The sequence below is a fragment of the Microcebus murinus genome, chromosome 2 (assembly GCF_040939455.1).
Source record: "Microcebus murinus isolate Inina chromosome 2, M.murinus_Inina_mat1.0, whole genome shotgun sequence".
Classification (NCBI taxonomy): Eukaryota; Metazoa; Chordata; class Mammalia; order Primates; family Cheirogaleidae; genus Microcebus; species Microcebus murinus.
In genome coordinates, this window is record NC_134105.1 from 71,995,695 (window position 1) to 72,023,556 (window position 27,862).

A 27,862-nucleotide genomic window follows, 5' to 3' on the forward strand; every position below is an offset into this window, starting at 1 on the left:
GAGGAGTGAAGCAGAATTGACTTTTGACAGTAGTCAGCAATGTGGAGCAGAAAACATGACTAATGAACGAAGGTAGAGGGAACATAGTTAGTAGAAAACTTAACCACAAGGTAGTGGTGTTAATCATTTGCATCAAGACCAGTGGTTCTCAGCAGAGGGAGGTTTTGCTTCTTAGCAGCCAGTTAGCAATGTCTGGAGACATTTTTGGCTATCATAGCTAGGGGCAGGTGCAACTGGTATCTAGTGGATAGAAGCCAGGCATGTGACTTAAACATACTACAGTGCACAGGACAGCATCCCTCCCATCTCCACCAAACAAAGAGTGATCCTGTCCAAAATGTCAATAATATCAAGGTTGGCTGGGTGTGGTGGCTGATGCCTGTAATCCTAGTACTCTGGGAGGTCAAGGTGGGAGGATGGCTTGAGGTCAGGAGTTCGAAATCAGCCTGAGCAAGAGTGAGATCCCATCTCTACTAAAAATAGAAAAAATTAGCTGCATGACTTATTTATTAAATTTAAGAAAAGAAAAAAAAAAAAAATAGTGCCAAGGTTGAGAAATGCTACCCCAGACAGTGAACCTGCATGCCACGGTAGCATTCTGAGAATAAAGTTACATCTCAGAATAGGCCTTGAAAGGAGTGGGTTCTTGATATCTGAGGAAGAATAACATTGAGGTTAGAAAGCCAGTCTAGGAGACTTCTATGCTCAGGCCTGAAGTGAGTAGGGTCTTTCAAAAGAAGGGGGCAGATTCAAGGGAAATCATAGCAGATGAGCTAGTAGGGCAGTGTAATACTGGCATTTTAGAGAGGCCATGGTCTAACTTGTTGGAGACAGACAGGGTGTCGCTCTGTTGCCCTGGCATCATCATAGCTCACTGCAAAATCAAACACCTGGGCTCAAGGAATCCTTCTGCCTCAGCCTCCAAGTAGCTGGGAATACAGGTGTGTACCACCACACCCAGCTAATTTTTCTATTTTTTGTAGAGACTGGGTCTCACTCCTGTTCAAACTGGTCTTGAACTCCTGGCCTCAAGCAATCCTGCCTTGGCCTCCCAAAGTGCTAAGATTATAGGCGTGAGACACCACACCCAGCCTTAACTTCTTTACTTTAGTACATTCTTATACTTGCTAAGTAGCCTTTGTTTAAGTACCCCAGGGACAGTGAATTCTGCTTATGAAGACGTGTCATCCTTGAACTGTTTGTATTATTATTATTTGAGCTGGAGACTGTCTTGTTGAAACTTTGTTCTGTTGATTTTGTTCTTCTGGAGCTGCCAACTGCCACAGGACTACTCTTTGAATGTACAAAGAGGGTATAATGTCCCCTTCCTCTCAATTAACTTTTCTAATGCAAACTAGTCCCAATTTTTTTCAGTCATGAATGGAACATGGTTTGTCTCCGTTTGTCAACATCTCTCATGGAGAGTCTGGAATTGAATATGGTAATTGAGATATCTGGTCAATAAGGAGTACAGTGGGACAGCTGTCTACTGAGACCTAAGCATTAAGGTGTATTTCATGCAGCTTAAGCTTACAATTGCCTTTTTTCTTCAAAGCAGCACCTAGCACAGACTCATGTACTAGATAGTCAGGTTGTGGATACTCAAAACTCCCAGATATTTTGCTGTATGAGCTGCTGCATTCTGTGATTATTGGGCAATTTTTTTCTGAGAAGTTGAGTGGAAGTTTTTTGTTGTTGTTATTTTTCAACATTATCCTGTTTATGTTGGTCCAGTCTTTTGGCCTTTTTGAAATTTTTGAATTTTGATTCTTCTTTTTAATTATATTTGAGAGAAATGGATAATGACTTTGCTGAAAACCTCTGTCACTTATTACTACATGTAACCTAGTAGTTTAGGGCACTGCTGATCCTCTGTGAGAGCTGGGGGTGCTGAGTGATGGAGGTGAGTTCCAGGGGCTGATTAGCCCTTAATTTGGGGGCTTTTGGGGAATCTGTATTTGTGGCCAAACCACATTACATTTAGCTCTCAAAATGTTTGCATCTAAGGTGCCATTTGAGATTGTGTCTATTGCAAGCTTCTAAAATCTGTACTCCATCCTCTGAAGTCTTTGTAATTCTGTGTAGATATCCGGAAGAGAGTTTCTAATGTTTTATGCAAATTTAAAGGTTGCCAAATCAGAGTTGCTTTTAAAATTTGTGAGAAGGTAGACAGGATAACTGGCAAAAATCACATATGAACTTGGTTCCCACTCTGGCAAAGCTTTGTTTTCTTCTCGTTTTTGCTAGTATGCCCCAAATACTTAATTAGTTATGGCTTTACATTTAAGGAAGGAGAGAGGATTGAGGCTTAGAAACAAACCTTTTTCCCAGAGCTGGGCTTTAACTTGTCATTGGTGTAATTTCATGCTTAATTTGGATTTCACATCTTTCACATTTCACTGAGAAGATATTAGGAAACTACCATTCCCAGATGTCTTTTGAAGCAGGCAGGTTAGACATCCCAGATGATTTAGTGCCAAGTTCTCCACTTGCTCTAGATCTCTCCAACAAACTAGCTTTAAATAAATTACTTGGTTTGGGTGGTAGCTATCTCAGTGTTGAAGGAGTGCTAGAGCAAAATTCCAAATCTCATAGCCAACATGTGCAGCCTCTTTGTTATGAATGTCCATTGTGCCCTAATCCTTTGTTGATGTGTTGTCTATCCAGATGGCACAGTCTGCTCGGTCGCTTCTACACTGGTCCACATGGGAAATCTGTTTATATCCTCTGGGGATGAAGGCTATTCCTATGAGAAGAAGGGATGTTTTGTGAATATGTAAGATTTCTTGAGGGGTAATCATTGAAAACCTTTAGACATTGTCCTTTTATATTTTCAAAGGCTGGGTCAGAGTTGAAGTCACATTGGAATTAAGCATGCAGTTGTATCATTTTGAATATAAAGATAGAATATTATAGCTGGAAGTGATCAACCCTTGAATTTTACGGATGAGACCATCCAGGCACAGGAAAATGATGTGATTAGCTTAAGTTTACACATGTAGTGACAGAGTGGGGATTAGAATCTGTCTGCCTTAGAGATCACAAATAAAGGCTAAGGATGAGGATTTCTTCTCTGATTAGAGGTGTGGAAATGGTAGGGTCCCTAGGGTCTTAATTTACATAATTGATCCAAAAGATGGAGCACACAGTGGAATTTCTAGGTTTACAGATGACAGTAAACTCTTTTGGATTATGAAATATCTAGTCAATGGGGATTTACTCCAAGGAAACCACACTAGGGGATGTATTAGTCATCAGAAGATTTGAGATGAGTTTCTTTGTGGGTCAATATGAGGTCGGGTATTAAGGGAAATTATGGAATTATCATGGGATAGTGTGTTGTTGGGAAAACCCAGGGAAGGGAAGGGCTCTGCAGATATTTTCACAATGTTGTCTGTACTTGCTTTTGTAGATAAAAAGGACAGGAAATGTTAAACTTCATCAAAGAGATTTTGGAGAAAACCCCAGAAAATGATCTTGAGTTTCCACTGTGCTTTGTTCAAAGTCAAGAGCACCTCAACTTAGGAAAGACACTAAAGCTGGAATGAGCAATGCAATGGCATCTAGAAAGTTTGGATATTCCTGCTGGAATGTAAGCTTCCTGAGGACAGGGTCCCTTCCCTATCTATTTCTCTGATAAAAATGTTAGGATTTCTAGCACCTGAAAAGAGTCAGCTGAAAGTTGTTATTGGGGCCCATGAAACCACAAGGATAGGGATATAGACAGCCTTGATGCTCACTGAATTCCAGTAAGCCTGAATGTCGTATTTTAATTGTTTGCCTCCTTGTCTTTATGTACTAGTACTCCATTGGTGCAGTAAAGGCAAGGATATACTTGCCTTGTTCTCTGCTGATTTTCTAGTGCCTTGTGCATGGCAGGCCATTCATTAGTATTTGTTGCCCAGAGGAATGTATCGAGAGGTATACCGTAAAGCTTTATAAAACATACATTCAGGGTGAATGCAAATAAATATGGTTTTCCTTAACCCTGGCTGACATCAGAATCAGTCTGGGAAGTATTTTAAAAGTATGTATGACTAGACCCTTCCCCATGCCTATTGATTCAGACTCTCTGGAGGTGGAGTTTAGTTTAGAAAATACCCTCCACCTCCCAAGTAATCCTGATGTGCAGCCAAGGCTGAGAACTACCTTACTGAGTTAAGCACAAAGGCTGGGTACTGACTGCTGTGCCAGGTTTTGAAACATTGAGTGGCTGACAAGCCCATAATTGGTTAAGACAAACAAGGAGCTTCAATGATATATCAGTCTCCTTAGAAAGTGATGACCCAGACAGCAGATGGTCCACAGCGTGGCCTTTGGTGCCTCCACGAGATAGTGTATCCTGGACTGGGTAGCATGACGGGACCAACTCTCAGTCCATTCCTGAGCAGTCGTTTCCAGAGCGGGTCTGTGATGACAGTTTCACCAGCCCATGGAGAAATTAGAAGAAAAAAGACAATGCAGTATGCTTCTCAGTTTCAATTTTAGTGCCATGTTTATTCAATTTAAGTGGCCTTAAAAAAAAAAAAAACAACTTGGATTGTCCCTCCTTCTTTGAGGGTTCTTTGAGAATTTTTGTTTTTTTCCTCCACATTTTATTAAAGGATAGTGATGGTTTGTTTTTTGCTGTTCAGTTTTAACTTGGCAATTTTATGACAGTTTTTCTTTTTAAATTTTACCGGCCTGTGAAATCAAAAGTCTGGGAACTATCACTGCAATGGTGTTTTCAAGATGTCTGTATTTTTTTTTTTGAGACAGAGTCTCGCTTTGTTGCCCAGGCTAGAGTGAGTGCCGTGGCGTCAGCCTAGCTCACAGCAACCTCAAACTCCTGGGCTCGAACGATCCTTCTGCCTCAGCCTCCCTGGTAGCGGGGACTACAGGCATGTGCCACCATGCCCGGCTAATTTTTTATATATATATCAGTTGGCCAATTGATTTCTTTCTATTTATAGTAGAGACGGGGTCTCGCTCTTGCTCAGGCTGGTTTTGAACTCCTGACCTTGAGCAATCCGCCCGCCTCAGCCTCCCAAGAGCTAGGATTACAGGCGTGAGCCACAGCGCCCGGCCTAAGATGTCTGTATTCTTGATACCTTGTATACCTTGACATCTGCTATTGGGGAAGGCTCATCAATGTGGTGTTAGATTCTATTACAAGCATTTTTTTCTTACCTTTTTTTTCCTCCTCCTCTGCTTGCTGGTAATAATTAGGAACATTGCCAGAGAAGGCTTCACTTCCCCAGCAACACATAAATCCCATTGTTACATCTTAAGATCAACAGATAGCCAGCACTGCAATGAGTTCTACAGAGCAGGGAGAACACAGGAGGTGCAGACACCCTTCTCTCCGATGGCTGCTGGCCAAGAGAAAGCTGCCCCTCTGGATCTCAAGCTATGGAGACAGGTCAGAACCCATCAGACAGGTGTGAAATGCCATCAGTTAACATTCTCTTCACTGGTTGTTCCCAATGCAAATCTAATGTTTCAAAATTAAAAGTCTTGGGAGAATGGTCCCCATGATGCTTGTACTCACACCCCACTGAATAGGCTTTTATAATCAGTTTATTCTCAGATATGATTCTTTTTAAACTTAGTTGGACAAGAAGTAGTTGGACAAGTTATGGAATATGCCACGTTACAACAATTGCCATTTATTAGGCATTTACTGATTGTTCAAACCTACACACTGGAATTTACATGCATTCTCATTTAATCCTCAAAACAATCCTGAGTGAAAAGTGGACTTATTCCTACTCTACAGGTGAGGTAATGAGACAAGGACACATAAGTCATGTAATTTGCAAAAACATCACACAGAAGTGGTAGAGGTTGGAATTTGAAGACAGACTTGTTTTATGTCAAAGCCCATTCTCTCTTATCTACTGTACTCTTCTTTCTCATTTCTCTAATTAGATTTCTTTGTATTCATTTTACAATACCTATTAATATTTCTGTTACACAAAGAAGAGAGTCATATTTTGGTATATTTTTCTGTCCTTATTCTCTGTTATCACCAATTGATGGTAGAATGCCACTTGTGATAGTACACAGTAAGCACCCTCCTCCTGATTGCATCTGACACTACAGTAACTACATAAAGATACCATGTAAAGATGTAGCTTATGTTTGCTAAGGTGTTATGTCTTAGCTGAATAAATGCCATAACAAATATATGCAATAAAAACAAATAATCATCCATATCCTCAAAGTAAAAAAGGATGAATAAATTTCCATGTATCTATATCATATTCATAGTCTGTTTTATTTATACATTTATTATACTCAAGTATAACAGCTTTAGTGGAGTGAATTTGTTCCTTTAAAATTTCTGCTTTAACAAGTTTATTTTTCATATTAACATTTAGGCAATAATAAAGTGCAAATTGGGAAGTGGGCTGCAGTGGTATACGTCTCACACAACTACACCCCCTTCCTGCACACAAAGTACGCTTTTTCTTTAACTTACTTATTTAAAAATATTTTTCTGTTACAAAAACATTTTCTCTTTCACTTAGTTCTAAGTTCTTTTTCTTATAAATTATTTGCACTTGGTAAATTCGGTTCCAAGCAGAAATTTTGTACATCTGTAATTTCTGCACTAATCAGGGAGAAGGAGTTAGAATTGGATACTAGCTATAGCCTGGGGGTCTTAGGCAAATACCAAACCTTGCCTGGAGTGGGCCTCACACGAGATGGTTTGTGGCTGCTGGTACTCACCCTCAGGGTAGATAATCAGGAAGGAGTGGGGGCTGGGCCTGGGCTGAACTAGAAAATGGAAGTTCTGTCTCAAGTGGGTCTGTTTAGCCACCAATCCGGCCAGTGTGGCCAGATCTTTTGATTTTTCACTGTTAGCCAGGAATCTGGATTACTATGTAAAATCTGATTTTAAAAAGTTGGTTAACTTAACATTTTAAATAAGAACTTCCGGAAGACCAAACAAAACAGCTTTGTGGGCTGGAAACAGCCTGTGAGCTTAGATGCTTAGAGATCGACAGCCCTTTAGTGGCCAGGTAAATGAAATATGGGATTTGAATAAAAGCACAACACATCTTTAATCAGTTTAAATTGAAACAAATCAAAACTTGATTTCATCTTTTTGTGTCCCCCCCAAATATATACAAAGCAAAAATATATATGTAACCCCATATTTATAGTGATAACAATTTCTGACCTTTATTTTATTTATTCAAGACAGAGTCTCACTGTCTCACAGGCCTGTCTAGAACTGCTGACCTCAAGTGATCCTCCCACCTTGGCCTCCCAGAGTGTTAGGATTGATTACAAATGTGAGGGTTAGGGTTAGTGTTGGCCAGAGCCTCCGTGCCTGGCCTCTGACCTTTAAATTTGGTAAATTACATCTTGTTAATGGAAAAATAACCCAAACTATAATTTAGAGAGGTTTATTCTAAGTCGAATGTGTGTGACCTAGCCCAGAGCACAGGGGCTCAAGAGGTCCTGAGAAAATGTGCCCACAGTAGCTGAGTTACAGTTTGTTTTTATATATTCCTGGAGACAGGAATTACATGTAAGAGCATAGGTCAATACATGGAAGGCATACATTGGTTTGGCCTGAAAAGATGGGACCTCTCAAGGGTGAGGGGTGCCTTATAGGTTATAGGTGAGTTTAAAGATTCTTTGATTTGTATTTGATTAAAGAAATGAAACTGGCTGGGCGTGGTGGCTCACGCCTGTAATCCTAGCACTCTGGGAAGCTGAGGCGGGTGGATTGCTCCAGGTCAGGAGTTCGAAACCAGCCTAAGCAAGAGCGAGACCCCGTCTCTACTATAAATAGAAAGAAATTAATTGGCCAACTAATATATATATATATATAAAGATGAGCCGGGCATGGTGGCGCATGCCTGTAGTCCCAGCTATTCGGGAGGCTGAGGCCGAAGGATCGCTTGAGTCCAGGAGTTTGAGGTTGCTGTGAGCTAGGCTGACACCATGGCACTCTAGCCCAGGCAACAGAGTGAGACTCTGTCTCAAAAAAAAAAAAAAAAAAAAAAAAGAAATGAAACTTGGTGTAAAGACTTGGAATGATTTAATTTAAGGTAAGGATATCTGTTAATCTGAGACTAACCATCATTTATGGAAACTCAAGTCATCTGTTAAGTAAATTGATGGCCTGAAGGTGTGGTTTAAACTATGTCTTGCATGGCCTTAGGCCTGTTAATGATTTAGAATTTTGGCTGGAAGGGTGGCTCACACCTGTAATCCTAGCACTTTGGGAGGCCAAGGCAGAGGTTTGCTTGAGGCTAGGAGTTCAAACCAGCCTGAGCAATTTAGTGAGAACTGTCTCTACAAAAAATTGAAAAATTAGCTGAGTGTGGTGGCATGCACATGTAGTCCCAGCTTCTGGGGGTAGGGGGTGAGCCTGGAGGATTGCTTGACCCAGGAGTTTGAGGTTGCAGTGAGCTATGATGATGCCACTGCACTTTACCTCGGGTCACAGGGCAAGACCTTGTCTCCAAAAAAAAAAAGATTTAGTTATCTTATTGTTACAAAAAGTAACTCTGAAAGGGAAGAGCATGACAAGGCATAGCTGACCTCCCTTCTCCTCATGGCCACCAACTCAGGTTTAAGGTTTTTCTGGAGTCGTCTTGGTCAAGAGGGAGTCCAGTAACTTAGCTGGCAGGGCTTAAGATTTTATTTTAGTTCACAGTCTGAAGTGGATGTACTTGAAGGGGTTGTCCCACCTGAGGAGTGATAGGTTCAGGGAGAAATAGAGTACAGGTGTGGGGGGAGGGGATAGGTGGGACAGGGTATTGTGAGGGGTACAAGCCACTTGGAGTTGAGTAAAGAAATAATCTATCCCAGATGATAAGGGAGGAAGATTTCTTTGTATCTTAAAATTGATTTGGGGATAAATGGGGAAGAGAGAAAAAGGGAGGAGTCCTTACATAAGAAAGGGAAAAATTCAACCTGATGAATATTTAGAAATAGTACAGAATCTGTGTGGGAGGGGCAAAGAATGCTATTATTTTGCCACTCGTAGTGCATTCAAGTTAACTTAGGTCGTGGAACTTAGGTCTTGACTTATGCAAAAAGGAATTAGAATGAAAAGGAAGGGAAAAGGGTTGATGTTAGAAAGAAGAATATGGAGTAAGGAAAAGAAGAAAATAGGTCATAGAACAGCTGATGACATAAAGTAAACCAAGAAAGCTGGAAAATGTTGTTTGCATTGTGAAAAGTTGGCTATGTCAGAGTAAAAACCAACACTTTTTTTTAAAAACCAAACTACAGGCTGGGCGCGGTGGCTCACGCCTGTAATCCTAGCACTCTAGGAGGCCGAGGTGGGCGGACTACTCAAGGTCAGGAGTTTGAAACCAGCCTGAGTAAGATTGAGACCCCATCTCTACGAAAAATAGAAAGAAATTAATTGGCCAACTAAAAATATATAGAAAAAATTATCCGAGCATGGTGGCACCTGCCTGTAGTCCCAGCTACTCGGGAGGCTGAGGCAGAAGGATTGCTTGAGCCCAGGAGTTTGAGGTTGCTATGAGCTAGGCTGATGCCGTGGCACTCTAGCCAGGGCAACAAAGTGAGACTCTGTGTCAAAAACAAACGAAAAAAAACAAAACAAAAACCAAATTATAACATTGTCTGAAGGCATATATACAGCAGGCCCCAGAGAAAAGATGGTTTGGGACACCAGTTTGTTTTGTTTATGGAGAACTGGTGTGCTCAGGGCCACTTGTACCAACCTTCATGATCCCTTTGTGTGCAGTGGTGTCAGAGGGGCTGCATTTGTCCTGTTCTTGGGCATACTGGTTGGAGGACAGTATCCACTAGGTTTTAGCCCTCTCTGGCTGAGTGTCCCTTGCAGCACATAACCTCACCTGTAATCTGATCCCGTTAGTGCTCCTGTCTTTAGTTTTATTTGCTCTTCTCGAGAAAACGAATGTTGTTTAAGGGTAATTTGTTGTATATGTATCCTTTTTGAAAGAGAAGAGAGTGGTAATATTTTAACAGATCTCTATTGCCAACTGAGTTTCGAATCCTAGTCTGAGGGGATTTTTAAAAGCATTTTTCTCTTAATAACTCTAAGCATATAGTGCATAGTTTCTGGAATTTCAACATTTGCTGGAGAAAAAACCCAAAACTCTTTTGATTCATCCACAGGTTTTATTCTAGTCCTTAGGACTGTTTTCCCATGTGATCTGAACTGCACTTTTTTTTTTTTTTTTTTTTTTTTGAGACAGAGTCTCACTTTGTTGTCCAGGCTAGAGTGAGTGCCGTGGCGTCAGCCTAGCTCACAGCAACCTCAAACTCCTGGGCTTGAGTGATCCTTCTGCCTCAGCCTCCCAAGTAGCTGGGACTACAGGCATGCGCCACCATGCCCGGCTAATTTTTTATATATATATATCAGTTGGCCAATTAATTTCTTTCTATTTATAGTAGAGACGGGGTCTCGCTCTTGCTCAGGCTGGTTTTGAACTCCTGACCTTGAGCAATCCGCCCGCCTCGGCCTCCCAAGAGCTAGGATTACAGGCGTGAGCCACAGCGCCCGGCTGAACTGCACTTCTTAACTGCATAACTTTAAATTTCTAACACTTTGGTTGCTCTCAGAGTAAATGCATTTAATAATGTACCTCCATATAGCTTTAATGCAATAAGGATCTTTGTTTTTTTTCTCATTATGGAAACTCATTTGTGGTATTGAAAGAATGGATGCAGATTTCCTTACACTGTTGTCGGGAAGAAAAAAAAAATTCTTCAGATTCCACTGCTTAGCCTTCTAGGGGCTCTAGTCCACATATGGAAATCCTGGAAGATCCTATCAGGAAGTGAAACTTGTAAATAATCTTTGTACTGGTTTTGGGCATTATGGGTTAACAAGCTGTACAAGAATTCTTCTTTAACTTTTTAATAAAAGTACACCTAAAAAAGAATTCAATCCTAGTGACTAATCTGGAAGTAGTAATAAACACTTAGGGAGTCCTCGTGGTGTGCCAGGCACTGTTTGGAGCACTTGACATATATTAGCTCATTTTTTCCTCACAGCAGCCCCATTTTGTACCAGAGGAGGCCAAGTCTGGCTGCCTCTCCTAATCATCATGAACAGACGGGTAATTCAAGATCCTATGCTAGTAAGTGGCAGAACTGTGATTTGAACTCAAAGCTGTCATTGGTTTAGGATCTGTGCTTTTGAGGACTGCATCTGTACTATCTCACAACAAGAATCCCAAATTTGCTTTGGAAACTTTTCCTTTACACATCACCTCAGTCTTAAAGTCAGCATCAGAGTTTGATTGAAAACGAAAGAAAGAAAAATCATACTCCTTGCCTAATACTGCCTCCCCAAACCAAATGAACAAATGAAATCATTAAGACAGTTTCCATCTAGGAACAGAAAGTGGACTAAAAGATCTTCTTGGAACACTGTACTGAAATACTGGATTGATATTCTAAAGGCTGTAGTTGGAGCCTTATTGCTGTGACAACCCTCATCCTTGGCACCAGAATTGTTTTTAAGAGACAAAACCTGTCTTGTTTTACCTTTACAACTGGTGAATTTGGTGAGCTGCTAAGGGAGTTTTTTTTAATTTTAATTTTAATTTTTTTTGAGACAGAGTCTCACTCTGTTGCCCTGGCTGGAGTGAGTGCCATGGCATCAGCCTAGCTCACAGCAACCTCAAACTCCTGGCCTCAAGCAATCCTGCTGCCTCAGCCTCCCAAGTAGCTGGGACTACAGGCATGTGCCACCATGCCTGGCTAATATTTTCTATATATTTTTAGTTGTCCAGCTAATTTCTTTCTATTTATTTAGTAGAGACGTGGTCTCACTCTTGCTCAGGCTGGTCTGGAACTCCTGAGCTCAAACAATCTGTGGGCCTCAGCCTCCCAGAGTGCTAGGATTACAGGCGTGAGCCACTGCACCCGGCCCCTAAGGGAGTTTTTAAAATTGCTTTTTGCAGTTGATATAGGGCAGTGGAAGGAACCTAGGATTTGAAGCTTAAAAGGCTTGAGTTCTGGTCCCAGCCTTCTCTTCGGTAGACTCGTGTGACCTTGGGTTTCTTTTCCTGTTAATGGGAGAGGAGGCAGTAATGGCAATATGATTGGTTTGGTGAGGAAAGAAGCTATTATATATGACAATATTTTATTAACAATAGCTGTGTGTGAGGCAGTGAGTTGACCAGCATGTCTATTGTGAGTCTTGGAGGCATTTTCTGTGAGTGCAGGTGAGGTAGGTGCTTGGGAGTGGTTGGGGAAGGTTTGTTTTGATCTGAAATCCCTTCCTTTCCTGTTCCCTCCTTACCTGTGTTACAGTGTGAAGGGTAGTGTGGGTGTCAACTCGGATTCTGGTCCTAATTCCTTTTCCTTGGTTTTTCCACCTCCTACTTTGGGCTTGCCTCCAATTTGCTCACAAAGTGCTGTTTGTTGTAAGGGTGAAGCAGGCAATTCTCTGGGCAGGGACACTGTGGCTGCAGGCAGTTACTATAGTTCAAAGCAAAAAGCCAAGCTGGAGTAGGAAGGACACTGGCAGGGCTTGTTCGTTAGAATTTTGTACATTGATTTTTATTTTTATTTTTTTTGAGACAGAGTCTCACTTTGTTGCCCAGGCTAGAGTGAGTGCCGTGGCGTCAGCCTAGCTCACAGTAACCTCAAACTCCTTGGCTCAAGCAATCCTGCTGCCTCAGCCTCCCCAGTAGCTGGGCCTACAGGCATGCGCCACCATGCCCGGCTAATTTTTTCTATATATATTAGTTGGCCAATTAATTTCTTTCTATTGATAGTAGAGACGGGGTCTGGCTCTTGCTCAGGCTGGTTTCAAACTCCTGACCTCGAGCAGTCCGCCCGCCTTGGCCTCCCAGAGTGCTAGGATTACAGGCGTGAGCCACCGTGCCTGGCCTGTACATTGATTTTTAAATGAAAGAAGGGGAGTAGCAATAGAATAGAAATAAAATAGGAATAGAAATATTATGCAACAAAATTGGGTAGGAGAAAGGACCTTAAGAAATCACTGTTTATTACTTTGAAAGGAAATGCTTTTTTTTAAAAGTAAAAGCAAATACTTTTTGAACACTTACTGTATCTGCAGTGTACTCTAGTAAAATGGGAAACAAAAGTTAACAATTAATAACCACAACAACAGCTATCATCATGTTAGTGCGTTTTAGGTGGTCCATAGTGGGACATTTTCCATCTTTTATCCTGACATCAGCCCTGAAGGTTGCTATCATTGGAGTCCCATTTCAAAGATTACAAAACTGAGACTCAGTGTGTTTAAATAACCTGCCCAGGGTTACAGTGCTAGTAAGTAACTGCAAGAACTAAACTTTGAACCTAGGTCTGTTTGTATCTCATCCACAATATGAAAGATAAGTAAGATATGTCCCTGCTTTGCAGACTTGCATGTAAACAGTTTAGTATAATATAATTCAGCACAATGTGCAGTATATATGCCGTATTTCTTGCGTTAGCTAAATATTGGGGACATTTGCTTGGAACGAGAGACTGATTTTTGACTGGAAAGATCAGGGAAAATGACTTGAGCAGGGCTTTGAAGGAGGAGAAAGAAGGTGGCAGGTGATGGGTGGGAGAGCTGAGGGAACTTTGGAGTAGCAAAATGTGCAGGTATAAAAGTATGGAACATGTTGTGACAGAGTGAGGGATGTAGGAAGAATAGAAGCAGTTTGGGGCAGATTATGGAGAGCCTAGACTGCAGGGGTCCTCAAACTTTTAAAGGGGGGGGGGGCAGTTCAGACTGTTAGATGGATAAATGTCCTCGGAGGGCCGCTTGTGGCCTGCAGGCCGTAGTTTGAGGACCCCTAAAGCGTCCTGTTAAGGAATTTGGACTTCATTTCATTGCCTTTGAAGGTTCTTGAGAAGGGACATAATTTGCTCTACTCTCTGACTTCAGTGATTTTGGTGGTAGAGTGGACAAAGGAGTGTATCTCTGCAGCAGGGCTTCCCCAACTGAGCTACACCTTAGGGTCACCTGGGAGATTCTTTAATGTACAGATTCTGGAAGCACACCATCCAGTGATTCTGATGCCGCACATCTGGGATAGGCCCTGAGAAATTGTGCTTAGAAGGCCCAGCACACGATTCTGAGTGCAGCCTGGTGCGTGAAGGGGTCCTGTGGGCATTGGGGCATTTGGGAGAAAAATCTTAAGTGGGGGCTAATATGGGCTTTGTCATTGTGTGAATGATGTTTTAAACCATGGGAAGGTGCCAGTCATCAAATTTTGGGGAAGATCTGTCTAGTTAGGTTTTTTTTTTTTTTTTTTTTGAGACAGAGTCTCGCTTTGTTGCCCAGGCTAGAGTGAGTGCCGTGGCGTCCTAGCTCACAGCAACCTCAAACTCCTGGGCTCGAGTGATCCTTCTGCCTCAGCCTCCCGGGTAGCTGGGACTACAGGCATGCGCCACCATGCCCGGCTAATTTTTTATATATTTATCAGTTGGCCAATTAATTTCTTTCTATTTATAGTAGAGACGGGGTCTCGCTCTTGCTCAGGCTGGTTTTGAACTCCTGACCTTGAGCAATCCGCCCGCCTCGGCCTCCCAAGAGCTAGGATTACAGGCGTGAGTCACAGCGCCCGGCCTGTCTAGTTAGGTTTTAAAGTCTGTTTTGTTTTGTTTTTTGAGACAGGGTCTTGCTCTGTCACCTGGGCTAGAGTGCAGTGGTATCATCATAGATCACTCCTGGGCTCAAGTGATCAACCTGCCTCAGCCTCCCAAGTAGCTGGTAGCTGGGGTTATAGGTGCAACCACCTCACCAGCTGATTTTTCTTTTTTCTTTTTCTTTTTTTGGTAGAGACAGGGTCTCTCTCAGGCTGGTCTCAAATTCCTGACCTCAAGCTGTTCTCCTGCCTTGGCCTCCCAAAGTGGTAGGACTACAGGTGCGAGCCACCACATCCAGCCTACTTTTTATTCTCTATAAATATTAAGCAATAATCTCGTAGCATTGTCATTTGGCTGAAATTTTTCACATACAGCTTTTCATTTGTATCTAGAATAGCATAGCTCTGATCTTTATGCCCTGTGCTAAATTTCTCCTTTTTTGTTGTTGTTTATTTAGAAGACAATAATATATATAAGATTTCATTGTTGGCTAGCTGTCTTCATTGACAGACTCTGGTAGAGCATGAGTTCTGGAGCCTACTGCCTAGGTTTTCATTATGCTCTGCCACTTTCTAGTCTTGGGGCCACAGGAAAGTTAGGTAACTTTCTATAAAGTGAAGATTTAACAGTATTTACCTGCTACAGTTAGTTGTAAGAATAGTTTATGTAAAATGCTTAGTTCCTGGCACATAATTAACACTCAAATGTTAACTTAGCTGCTGTTGCAGTTATTGTGGTTAATTCTGTAGATGACCCAAAGATTCCTTCCGTGTATTGCTCACATATTAAGAGCATTACTTTCAAGAAATAACTATACAAATTGCAAGTAAGAGTAGTGAGTAGAGAGGGTGACATACTAGGATAGGAAGCTTTAATTATGCAGTGACCCCTCTTTCCTTTCAGGGCTTTTTATTTTCAAGAAACATATGCTTTCCTCCCATAAACGAGCTTGCTAGGACATACTTAGAGCCCATCTCTGGGAAAGAACCTTCCCTTGCATGTTGGCTACAGAGCTAATAGTTCAGTTTTTCAGTCTCTTACGAGTTGCATGAAATGACGCTCACTCATACATTTCCTGGGACTCAGCCTGAATATAGGCGATTTTTTTTTTCAAATGTTACAGAACTCTCTCATTGCTTGAGTCCAAATCAACTATTAACTTTTAAAGTAAAATTTTTGCTGGGAAGATAAACAGTTCTCCCATGGGTGAAGCTATTTCTCAACATTAAAGGAATTAAAAATTATAATTTATGCTTAAAATAATAATGTTAGTCCAAGTTTTAGTTCTCTTCTCTCCTCCTTCTCTGTTATTCTTTATCCTGCCATGTGTTTGCAAACCATTCTCATGAACTTCTGCCTGGGCAGCACATTTGTAGTGGGACCAGATTATACGTATACCACTGACTTTTTCATCTGACCTCCAGATTCAGCCTTTGAGCCCCTCCTTTTCTTTGGGTTTTCCTAACAGAATCATCTTGTTGAAAGGAATATTATTTCTGATGATACATGGAATAATAGGATCATACTTTGTGAGGTTCAGACCTGACATCCTAAAAATTTAAACATGTATTTATTTGCTCTTGCTCACTTTACTTAGTCTTGGCATTTCAGGTCTAGAGGTGGTTACTACCCATTGGACATCCTTAGCCACTCCCTGCAAATTAGAGGGAGGACAAAAATGCAACTGAACTTCTTGTTTTTCTTCAGGTCTCTGTTACTTGAACAAAGTCAGTTGAGTTCCCTCATTTGCCCTTTTCACACCTACCAAATTAATGTTATGTGCAAATTTGATTATGACAGTGTGAATAATTTCTAAGTTACTTTTGAATACACATCAAATTCTGTTCCTTGTGGCTTTTTCTTCATCATACTAGTAGATGTAGCCAGTGTTTTTCTTTCTAGCCTGCTTAAATCCTGTGTGTTTGTTGTAGCAACATAAGTTACAGTTGATTTAGCGATCCTGATTTCACAGGACACTGTATCAACTGCTTTACTAAGATCAAAGTACGTGGGGTTCATTGCATTCCCTTCCGTTGCTAATTCAGTTGTACTGTAGCCAGGCAGTCCTGGAGCCTTGAAATCCAGGATTCTGGTCAAGGTGAGGAAGCAGCCCTTCTTCCTGGTTTTTTCATTCTGCAAAAGATATCTTTCTTTTCTTCTAAATATTCATTTATTCAGCAATGTGTCCCAGGCTCTACATCCCTGACCTCCAGCAGCAACAGCCTGGTGTCCCTTCAGCCAGTGGTTACATTCTTGCTGCAAACAGGAAAATCTGTGAGCCCTTCACACCAGTGTACCCTGTGAGCTTCCATGCTAGAGAAAGCAAACCTGATCTAGTTGTGCCTTAGTGGTGGTAATAAAATGTTGATCAAAATTAGACATCATGGCTTCCAGGCTACCTGAGTTCTGGTATTTACTAGCAGTATCATTTTAGGCAGGTTACAGACATCTCTCTGTCTGTTTTCTGATCTGTAATATGAAGATAAAGATAATTCCTACCTCAAGCTTGTTGTCAGGAATATATACAAAGTGGTTAGCATTTATTGAACTAGGGTTAGTTAAAAAATTAGTAAGTTTTCAAAAGTTTGTAATAAAGATTCTGGATATTCTGGATTTTCTTAGCTCACTATAACCTCAAACTCCTGGGCTCAATCTATCCTCCTGCCTCAGCCTCCTGAGTAGCTAGGATTTCAGGTGAATGGCACCCTGTTGTGCTCAGGCTGGTCTTGAACCCCTGGCCTCAAGCAATCCTCCCTTCTGGGCCTCCTAAAGTGCTGGAATTATAGATAGGTCTGAGCCACCACACCCAGCCCCAGTTTCTGGATTTTCCAGGCAGTTTGTTTTTCTTTCATGCCATTTGCCTTGGCCATTCTACTACAAACAAAAGAAAGGAGATGATAATCAAAGTATCTAGTTTTGCAGCCTTAAATTATTCATAAATTGTTTTTCTTCTTTTTAGACTCCATTATGTATAATTAACAATTGATGTATTTAAGATAATGATACATGTGATTTATTTTCTATCAACTCATATTTTGCTGCTTAATACATCTGGAAGTGGCAAAATATAAGAATTGTATATTTTTAAAGTCATTTTTAAGAGCATTTTTTTCTTAGTAATGAACATTGTATTTATTTGACTTATTAGGACCAATCCTTTTGAGTTGTAAGGCCTTTTAATGTATTATTTTAAAAATAAAAATGTTCAAGATAATTAAAACAATTTTTTAAATAAGGAAGCAGAAATACCCACCATAGAAGATGTGCAGACAAAGCATGCCTTCCAAAGAAAAATGAATTCTAAGACAGTGTTTAGTCTACACAATACACATCATGATCAGCAGTCAGTAAATAACCCAAGGCTATTCATTGCCAGTAGTCTGTGCCAGGAACATTTTGAACACCCTTGTATACAGGTACTTTTACATTTAGTCAGACTTTTGTGGTATCTTTCCCTTCCTTCATATTACGCTCACTAAATCACAGCACATCAGCCAACATGGCCCATTTTACATACATATTTGCATGCTAACTGAAGAATTAAAGGAGAAACTTGGAAAAAACATAAAGGTTTTGTCTATCACAGTTTGACTAGTGGATCTGTCTTATTATTTTATAAAATTATATTCAGCTGCAGCCCAAGAGCATATTTTACCTAATACTGCTATGGCTTAAAATCAGTTGGCTTGGGGCAAAATACATGTTTAGACTTTACATTTTACCAAAATTTGGCAAGGTAATGAGGTAGCATGATGCAGCTGAGAGAGAATGTTACAAATTATGTTTTAAAAGTGAGCTTTTTCTGAGTAAAAGATAATGTAGTGCAGAATGATCACTCCACAGCCAGAAGGCACCCACTCATTTCTGTTCAATTAAAAGGAAGAAGAACAGACCTAGGGTGGGTTTCAGCTCCATTACCTACTGCTTCGAGAAAATCACTTAACATCTGTGAGCCCCCACTGCATCTTCTTGCAGATGATGACTCCTCTCTGCAAAGGCAGTTCTGAGAATTCAGGGAGGCAGGGCACAGGAGGGTTTGTCCTATGTAATGTTAGTAATTTTGTGTAAGGTGTGTGGGTTCATGATGTGTATATTTGGAAGCTGAGGAAACTGAGGCACCGAGCTTAGGAAAATACCAGCTCAGGCCTGTAGTCACCCTGGCCCCGTCTTTCTGCCTTGTGGCTGGGTCTTCCACATAATGCCGTGGGTGGTTTTTAAGTAGTGCTTTCCTTATCTTGTTCAAAACCAGGAAACTGTGGGCACCCAAGGGAGCCTAAACCATCTTGCATGCAGACTTTTTAAAAAAGATGATTTTCACCCCCTTGCTGCATTTTGCCATGAAATGACACTTGCTCTGGCTCCTTGAAGATGGCTAATAGCCCTCTATGGGTAACTGCCAGTCAGGCCAGCCAACTGGCTCTGAGAAAGGCTTCCTTGAAAGCCATGGCCCAGGTTTTGCTGAGGCCAAGAGGTGAGCGTGAGCGCCAGATACCTCCTTCCCAGAAAATCCTGTTGCATGTGCTACCCTGGAAATGAAGACAGAGACAGGGACACTGCTGTGAAGAAGGCTGCTAGTACAGAGAGGTCATCTCTTAGGTAACCAGACGGCTTGTCATTTTTCATTTTCTTGTTTGCAAAAATCCATGTGTAATAATCACCAAGAATCCTGATACTCACACGGAGGAATGCTTGTGGCAAATGTTTTTAACCACCAAAATAAGGCCTTTTTTTAAAAGATAGAGATAAGCAGCATTATTTTTGGAGATGAGTTTATCATCTCCTCCTCCACACCTATTAGTACCCAGGAAAGCTATTTCTTGTAACTTAATTTGGATCCTCTAAAATGGCTTTCACAGTTGTTCTTTTCATCCAAGAACTTAGAGAATGGAGACTTAGAGAATGGAGACTTTCAAAGTGAACTCCTCATGTTCTTCCAAAATCAATTTTGTGTTTTGTGGTATCATTTGTGCTTGCCTGGAAGCATATTTTTTTCTCTTCCTAACGAGTTTGTGATTTTAGTATTTTTTTTTCCTACACAGCAGTGGTAAGGAAGACACCTCTCCATGAAACGTAGGAGACTAGCTGATCCACGCGGACGTGTGAGGCGTTGCTTAGGCCTTGTGGTTAGACTTAGGAGACATGTCAGGAACTGTGTTGTATTCTCCAAACTGTCAACTTTGTAATCCGTGCACAAAGTGAATGTTAATCAATAGTTTTGATGAGGAGGAGGATTTTAGTTATAGGGAGCCTAAGAGAGAAATGCGGTTGCCCTTTCCCCACAGCTGACCACTGCTCTGGACGACAGTATTATGAATGCAGGTGTGACCCAGCAGCACAGGTAAATGTGGTTCCTAGACTCCCACCAGATACTTTTCTATATTTTATCATCTATTAAATAGTACAAAATTTAATATATGTCATAAAATTATCTCTTAGCATAGTACTCAGACAAAATATGAATAGTCTGCTGTTGACTTTTTATGTATTAATGACTTTGAATTTTTCAGAACTAAGGGAGATTTTTAGAACTAAAAATCTAATATAGTCTAATCTCAGGAGTTCCCAAATGTAGAAATGAAGGCTATGCAGGTTAATTTAAGTTTTCCTTTGCCTTGAGAATTTTATTTTTCTTTAAACGTTTTCTTTCTGTGCTCTTAGGCTTATGGTGAGTAACAGAAATGAAGGAGAAAATTTCAAAAGATTTTAAAATTGAATTGTGCTCTTAAAAACATGTTAATTATTGACAGGGATTTTTCCCTCTTTCTTCTTCTTCTTCTTTTTTTTTTTTTTTTTTCTTTTGAGACAGAGTCTCCTTCTATTGCCCAGGCTAGAGTGCAGTGGAGTCATCATAGCTCACTGCAAGCTCAAACTCCTGGGCTCATGTGATCTTCCTGCCTCATCCTCCAGAATAGCTGGGACTACAAGCATGCACCACCCTGCTAGGTATTTTATCCTATTATTTTATAGAGACAGGGTCTTTTCTTGCTCAGGCTGATCTTGAAATCCTGACCTCAAGCAGTCCTCCCACCTCAGCCTCCCAGAGTGCTCGGATTACAGGCATGAGCCACCATACCTGGCCTTGACAGGTTTTAAAATCAATTAAGTCTTGAGCTAAATGTGTCCTGTGCCATCTCCTCCTCACTGGGTACTTTGTGGGAAAGGAATGGTAGCTCTTTGGGAAAAAGCATTAAGCTTGTGAGAAGAGGTGAAGAGTTGCTAGGTGTAGGGTAAGTAATGGACTGAGAGAAGGAAAAGATGGATAGAGCGTGACCCTAAAAGAATGCTAAGATTCTTCAGGAAGTTTTTTAGTAATAAGCCCTCATCAGACTGAGTAGCCTCTTTGCCCAGCCCCGCCTTTGTACTTGAAATCTGCAGCCCTTGTAGTTCTTCTGTGTGCTCTACAGCTTGAGTCTGTGCTGCTCTAGCTCTGGGGAGGTGGTGGGGAAGGGTGGGGGAGATGTACTCAGTTTCTCTGCAAGTGTCTAGAGGTCTTCGCATTGCGGAGACTCTTGATCACCTTTTAGTATGTGCTTTGTTTCTTGGCTACATCAGGAGGTTAATAATAGCATGGTACTGACAGGTGAGGGTGAACTAAGGAAACAGAACATGAGAGAATGTCAACAGTTTTACTAAAAGTTGAGGCCATGTATGCATTTTTTGTGAACAGCATCTACCTTCTTAAAGAGGCCCAGTAAGTGAAAAAAGAATTTAGGGAACAAGTATTAGTCAGCTGATGAGATTTTGAACTGGACAGACTTTGTACCTTGGCATATGAATGGCCATCCTAGAACCTTTTGAACTTTTGCCACCAAGTAACTCTGAAAAGGCTGACACAGCCAGTGGTAGATAATGGAAAGAGCACAGTCCTCTGCCCAAGGAATCAAGGTATATATTATTCAGGGGGGTAAAGAACCTCACTGGCTCAACAGTGAAAGCTTATAAATTGCAGGATCATCAGAGATGAGGAAATGGATCACAGATAGTCATTGAGTTTGACTTTTCTCCTAGAATTCATTATTGTTTTAGGAATCAACAGGGTGTAAAGGAAATGGTGCAGATTTTCTACTTAGGAAAGAAGTACTGTATTTGACCACTTTCTAGCTGAAAGTGCTAGCTGAAAGTAGAGTTCCATTACTTCTCTGACCCTGTTTCCTCATTTGGGAATATGGGAATGGACTTTTGCAAATCTGTTGGGAAATGTGAAGGGCAGGAAGAGAGTAAAATGAGATGCTGTCTAGCATTGAGTAGCAGCTTAATATGCATCAGTTCCTTCCTACTTCAGTCAAAATTTAGTTTTGTATGTAGAATAATCCTTCTTTATATTCTATTCTCCATTTTGAGTTTGGAAACATGAATGATTTTATTTAAACCAACAGCTTGATGATAAAAGGAGCTGTTTGTCAGAGACGGTCCTGTAAATGCCTTGTAACCTGAGAGATTCTGAGTGCCGGGGTAAGCAGGTTATAAAGGCCAACTCCCACAGCCCGCACACTTTGTGTGTGGCAGATTCTTAAACCATTTGTTTACTGTTTTTTAACACTGCCCTGAAGTCCACTTAAGTCAGAGTTCAACCAAAGGGACGTAATCCCAGAACTTTGGGATTTCTCTGTGATTACAGAGAAATGTGAAATTGTTTTCTGGAAGAATGCACTGTTCGATTATACTCCGTGTGGCGTCGGTATATGAAAATATTGGTGGATGGCGAGGGGGATGTTGATCTGAGCAGAGACCCTAGGAGGAAGCTAAAGTACCGCGTAGTGGTGGCTGTTTCGGTGGTTTTGTTTTGTGTTTTTTACAGTTAGTGGCAGCTGTGTGCACGCTTTTTCTTGAGTCAGCGGCACTAGGCAAGTAATTTCCCATCCTGAAGCTCTTAGCCTCTTGAGCTACAGTGGATATACTGGGATGTGGCTCTTAACTTTAAAAATTTGCATAAATCCAGCTGCCACTGCTCCGGCAAGGCTGGGTCTTTACACCTTCCCTGAGGTGCTGCTTTTCTGGGGCGGGGGTAGGGCGCGGCGCGGCGCCGCGTGGGGCCGGTGGGTGGGGGGGAAGGAGGGAAAGGAAGGCCCACTGCCCCGGGCACTGGTGGGGAGGAGAGAGCCCAAGGCAGGGGCTGGAAACGGAAGGGCTGCAAGCCAGCGGCTGGCAGCGAGGCCGCCGGCAGGGGGAGGCCCGGGCCGGCCGAGGCCGAGCCGCCACGCGTGGCCAGAGTGGCGGGGTCCCCGCCGGGAGAGTGCCGGGCGCCGACCATGGCAGTGGCGCAAGCCGCGGCCCCCTCGCGCGCCCTGCCCGCCGCCCCGCGCCCCTCCCTCCGCTCTGCCAACACTCGGATCTCTCTCGCTCTTTCCCCTGTGTTTTCAAACAGGAAGTGCACGGCTGTCTGTAACGTGCCGCCGGGTCCCAGGATGGAGGAGTGAAGGCTCCCGCTGCTGCGGTTCCAGCCTCCGGAGCCCGCCGAAGCCGAGTCCCCAGAGAGCGCCCTGAGGGAACAGGGTGGCCGCCTGGTCCAGGTACGCGGGCTGGGCCGGGAGTCCGCGGCGGCCTGGCTGGATCGCGGCAGCCTCACGCGCCCCCCTGCACACACCCTGCTTTCTCACCGGGGGTCTCGGCCAGACTCGGTGGCAGCTGCCGCCCGGGCGTGTGGCCGGCCCGGATGGGCTGGCTCTGGGGCGCGCGCCTGGACCTGCCACGCCGGGCTGCCCGGGCTGCTCTGGGGCTGCCTGAGCCGGGGAGTCTTCCGGGAGTCCCCAGCTGCCCTCTTCTCCTCCCGCTGCCTGGAGCAGCAGCCCTTTGTTTCTCACTTGCTGGTGTGTCTGGGTGAGGGGTGGGGGGTGTCTACATAAATGTTCTGGGAGGCAGAGTGGTGCGAGGGTGAGGAGTGGGGACATAGGAGGAAGAGGACCAGTGGTGAGTGAAGTGCAAGAGGGACAGGAGATTAGAGTCTTGGTTCAGAAATCTCACCTCCTCAGCTGTTGAGAAGGAAACCTGGTTCCTTCCTTCTTATTTTGGGAGAACCAGGTCATCACAGACCAAGGGAATTAGTGATGCAGACACCCACCGGATGTGTAGGGACCTGGAGTGAGGGACAGCAGCGAGTTCTGAGGTGTTTAGTCTGGTGTCTGGCGTGTTAACGCCACTGTGGTTTCTTAGCCAGGTTTCCTTGCTGAGACAGAAGGTACTTTAATAATATGAGCCAGGCATCTTTATTAAATTCCATTAGTCATCGAAGTAAAATTGGCAGTGACTTTTCGCAGATTCTCCAGGTAGATTATAATTTCATATCCATGTCTTCTCCTCACATGTTCATAGGAGGAGAGCAAAATGCTGGGGAAAAGGTTTGTTTTATGGGACAAACTTTTTGCTTCTTCATTTCTATAGCAGCTCCTCTCTCCACACACCTAGTTAGATTGACTTCTCCAGCAGTGAAAGCCTGGCCTTGTTTTACTGCCTGTATTTATCTACCTAATGAAACTCCAGTCTTGTGGAGGGACACTAAGGGAAGTGGGATGGTTGAGAAGAATCAGTTTGATGGGATGATTATATGGCCTCAAATTAAGTGTTTGAACAATATTAAAGCCAGCAGCATCTTCTTACTCTTTATTTTGGAGGAAGGGATGTGAACGAATGACTAGAGGGGAGGAAAGTGACTGCCACAGGAGGGTCCCTATAGGACAGGGGAAAGTGAATAACCACAGTGTCACAGAGGCTTGGTCTTTCACCTTACTGGGTACTCAAGCTTTCCCAGGGTTAGTTGTAGAATTTAAATTCATGATGATGGATGCTGATTATACCATTCTAATGCTGAAAAATTTATAATCACATATATTTACTACATAATTTTGCTTTGAAAGGAATCCTTTGTACTCAGGCGCGGCAAACTTGTACTCCCTCCCCTTCCTTTTTTCCCATATCAGCAGTATGGAAGTAATTCGAATTATAAGATCCCATTATTCCAATAATCCTTCAGGACTTTAATCTCTTTTAAAATGCAGCTGCTTTGACCATTGTGATAATATCAATAATTGGTATAATTGTATTAGCAGTAAGTAACTGAGATACACTATGAGAATGAGCAATTTCCTCCTTACTAGACACATGGACGTGGACTTTTTAAAGTTTGAATTTAATTGTGAGATGTCTGTGTTTATGCCTCTTCTCTTGCCAAATACGTTGTGAAATTAAAAATGAAAACAAGTCATCAAGAGAGATTCTTGAAAGACTTGTACAACCATAGTGTTTTGCCTCTATTTTTATACCCAGTATACTCTTTTCCCTTCAGTTTGTTAATTTATTAATATTCAGGGACTTTCTTTAGCATATGTCACTCTGCTCTAAGATAGAGTAGAATGCTTTTGTGACCCTCCAAACCTGTCTCTTATTTAGGAATCGGATCTACTTCTACTCTAGTGGAATTTAAACTCAGGAATAATAATAACTGACCTTTAGATTGTCATTTTCTATTTACGGAGCATATTTTTCTGTATCTTCTTTGCTCCTTTCAACAGTGCTAAACTCTTGCTCCTTTCAACAGTGTGATGAAATAGGATTTATTTTCTCCAATTTATGGGAGAGGAAACTGAGGCCAGACAGATGGGAACTGTCAGTGGTCATATTAGTAAATGGAGATGCTGGGACTTGAACAAGAGTCTTTTGATTTATAATCCTTGGCATTTTTTGTGGTCTGGAAAGTTGCTGCCTAAGGAAGAGACAGCAATGCTGATTCAGGTGATCCTTTACCATTCCAAAAGAGAGCTGATAAATGAGATTAACTTTACCAAATCTCCAGGGTTTTTCCCCCATTCCACTCATGCTAGAGCTCAGGGTGCTCCCAATGTTTGAAATTTATACTTCCTCCATGTCAGTAACTAGATTTTGCTATGTTTGCATCAATGTGATTTGTATTCTGCTGCCAAAATTCTAATAGTATATTTTAATTTACAGATACGCTTTGTCAGATCTTAGTGAGCACATATCTTTTTGAGGGGTCAGATTAGCATATTTTAACATTTTAGAATTAAAAGATCCATGTCTGATTTACCCATAGGAAAGTTTATGTCCCCAAAAATAAATTAACTAATATATGATGTATGCGACCCTCCCCACACCCCATTGTTACTGCCACCATATATCCCCTGCTCTCTCATCCCAGTTCAGGATAACCGCTGAGAAGTTCATATACAGAAAAACATAGGCAAACCCATGTAACTTTATTTATTTATTTATTTTTGAGACAAAGTCTCGCTTTGTTGCCCAGGCTAGAGTGAATGCCATGCATCAGCATAGCTCACAGCAACCTCAAACTCCTGGGCTCAAGCAATCCTACTGCCTCAGCCTCCCGAGTAGCTGGGACTACAGGCATGGCACTACCATGCCCGGCTCATTTTTTTTCTATATATATTAGTTGGCCAATTAATTTCTTTCTATTTTTAGTAGAAATGGGGTCTCACTCAGGCTAGTTTTGAACTCCTGACCTCGAGCAATCCGCCCGCCTCAGCCTTCCAGAGTGCTAGGATTACAGGCGTGAGCCACCACGCCCGGCCCTATAACTTTAAATTATAGATGAAATATTTTTGTAATATTTCCCAGATGGAAATAAGTTTATTTCCTTATCTTTGCAACATTTAAAGTTGAGGCTCTCTTTAGCTATGGTTTTAATGTTGTACCATTAAACCATAAAATTATGGTTTAACTTATACTGCAAATTAAGATTTGGTATACATTTTCACACTGAGAAATGCTGGATAGAATATTTATTTTCTCTTAAATAATTGGCATTTGTGTAATGGTCTATAATTTCTCTGCAAATTGTGCCAAATCCTTGGTGGGGGCATGGGGAGGAGGAAAATAGATAAAATGAGGGCTCATTCTTTTGTAAGGGAGGAATGAAAAGTACTGCATGTATATTTCCTTGATGCACAATGCACTGCAGTTTGTCTATTGGTGAGTTGCAGTGACTTGTGAACTAGCCTCATGTCTCTTCCAACAGAAAGGCTAAAAATAAAAGGGTAACTAGCTTTGATGTTAAATGCCAAGGAAAAGTTAATGGCCAAGAGGGGACTAGGAATGGAGATAAATGTGAATTAAGATTTTCATTTTTTCAAAACCTTCTTTTTTTTGTTTCATGTGTATTATTTTAAAAACACTATCTTCTTAGTTATATTGTAAACTATATAGCAGCGGTTGTCAACCCTTACAAAAATCAGGAAGCTTTTGCTTAATACGGAAAGATTTCAAAGATCTTGACTTTTCGGGAATTTTTCTTATCTCTGATGATTGCAAATATTTCATGCGAAAGTTATTTAATATCACTCAGCTAATATTTATTGTAAGTAATAACCTCAACATCTACCTGTATTTGTAAAATAATAGTACATAAATGTTGAGGTAGAAATTCAGTGTACGGACCTCTCTCTCAGTACCCTAACGTCCACAGATTGGGAGTCAGGCCCAAAGTAAAACAACTGCCACAGGCTGAAAATGCTGAAATGGTGATGAAAATGCACAGTATGTTAGCCATCAGGTTAAAGATTCCTGGGTAGAATTTTTCCTCTTTGTTGTACATTGAATAGGTGATGTGTAAAGTCATGGCTTTGCATCTGGTCGTGCATCTGGGTTGATTGTTTTTCATGATGTGTTTTCATGACGTGTTCCTTGCAGTTGGTTATGGATAACTAGATTCCTTCTTACACCATTTTCCCTAAAAGTAGTTCGATGAATCTATCTTCCTTATGTTTGTACAGTCAGGATTCCGGCACCAGTTGCAGAATCACCACAGTCACAGCCATTACCACCAGCTTATATTCATTTCCCAGAAGCTAAAAGAGGCTTCCCAACCTTAACCTTTACAGTTTGTGGTAAGTGTATGGAAGGGTAAATGTTATTTATCCTTGTTCTGCAGAGGGAAAAACTAAGTTCATATTGCATTGGTCTCTCTGGTTTCTGTACCTGTTGTTGTGACTATGGTATTCTGCTTAAGGTGGGTTAAGCAGGGCACAGAAATCTATTTGGGTTAGTGTATGAAGTTCTTTTATTTGATTAAAAAAAATACTACTTTCTGTTTATGGAACACCTTGTATTTACCAGACACTTTATGTGCATTACCTCTAATCCTCTCGGTATTATGCAGAGTGGTTAATATCCCGGTTTTTTTTTATGTGAAGAAACTAAGACAGGAAGAGATTGTAATTTATCCCAGTCACATAGACAAGCTAAAGCCTAGACTCTGATCCAGATTTTGCAACCCCCACTGCTAAAATATTTCCCTCACTGCATCTCCTGCTTTCTGTGTACTTAGCCT

At 41.7% G+C, this 27,862-nt stretch overlaps 1 protein-coding gene across 3 annotated transcripts in view; it reads left to right on the forward strand.

Annotated features, from left to right (window-relative positions):
* The window catches only part of LRRC8D (leucine rich repeat containing 8 VRAC subunit D), a 114,526-nt gene that overhangs the window by 2,793 nt on the left and 83,871 nt on the right, over positions 1-27,862 (forward strand). For 2 of the 3 annotated variants that reach the window (XM_012790857.3, XM_012790858.3), the window contains exon 2: positions 22,931-23,075. The gene's annotated coding sequence lies outside the window, so the exon portion shown is untranslated. Of the gene's footprint in view, positions 1-22,930; positions 23,076-27,305; positions 27,420-27,862 lie in introns of those variants that run through there. The other variant, XM_075999790.1, reaches the window with a different exon arrangement.